This window comes from Condylura cristata, unplaced genomic scaffold (assembly GCF_000260355.1).
Source record: "Condylura cristata isolate star-nosed mole 26May11 unplaced genomic scaffold, ConCri1.0 scaffold00039, whole genome shotgun sequence".
In the NCBI taxonomy this organism is placed as follows: Eukaryota; Metazoa; Chordata; class Mammalia; order Eulipotyphla; family Talpidae; genus Condylura; species Condylura cristata.
In genome coordinates this window covers 5496220-5496749 of record NW_004567140.1, presented here as the reverse complement: position 1 = coordinate 5496749, position 530 = coordinate 5496220, and the positions used below count along the sequence as shown (strand labels likewise).

The 530-nt window shown below is 50.6% G+C and overlaps 1 protein-coding gene across 1 annotated transcript in view; it reads right to left on the bottom strand.

Moving 5' to 3' along the window:
- Positions 1-237: 237 nt before the first annotated feature.
- The window catches only part of LOC101620658 (metallothionein-1E-like), a 6131-nt gene continuing 5838 nt past the window's right edge, over positions 238-530 (bottom strand). Inside the window, exon 2 of the transcript XR_001146110.1 lies at positions 238-467. The gene's annotated coding sequence lies outside the window, so the exon portion shown is untranslated. The remainder of the gene's footprint in view (positions 468-530) is intronic.

Here is a 530-nt window from a genome sequence, read left to right as displayed (position 1 = left end):
TGTGTCATTAACATTTATGAGAATAAACGGGAACATGTGTCTCCCCATGCAACTACCATCCTGAAGGTTTATAGTTTTGCAGAGAAACTTAAGCCCCTGGGTAACTTCTGTTGCCTGAAGACATCAGTATCACAGGAGCAAACTTTGTCTACCCCCAACTCTGCACCCCAGAGACACCCCAGCCTGTCCCACGTCAACACCCTCCTTATTCCCGAGCACAGAAGAGAAACCACAGCAATAGTAAAATCACCAACTTTTATTGTCACTTGCATATTTCATAGAAAAAGGAATGTGGGGAACAGAGGTCCAGTAAAAAAAAAAATGCAGGTTTGTACACGTGGCTCTATTTATATTGGGGAGCGTGGTGTCCCCCATTCAGGCACAGCAGCTGCAGCTCTCCGACGCCCCTTTGCACACGCAGCCCTGGGCACACTTGGCACAGCCCACAGGGCAGCAGGAGCAGCAGCCTGGGGAAGAAAGGGCAGAGTGAGAAGCAGAGAGACCGCAGTCCCTGGGCGGGTATCCGGGTG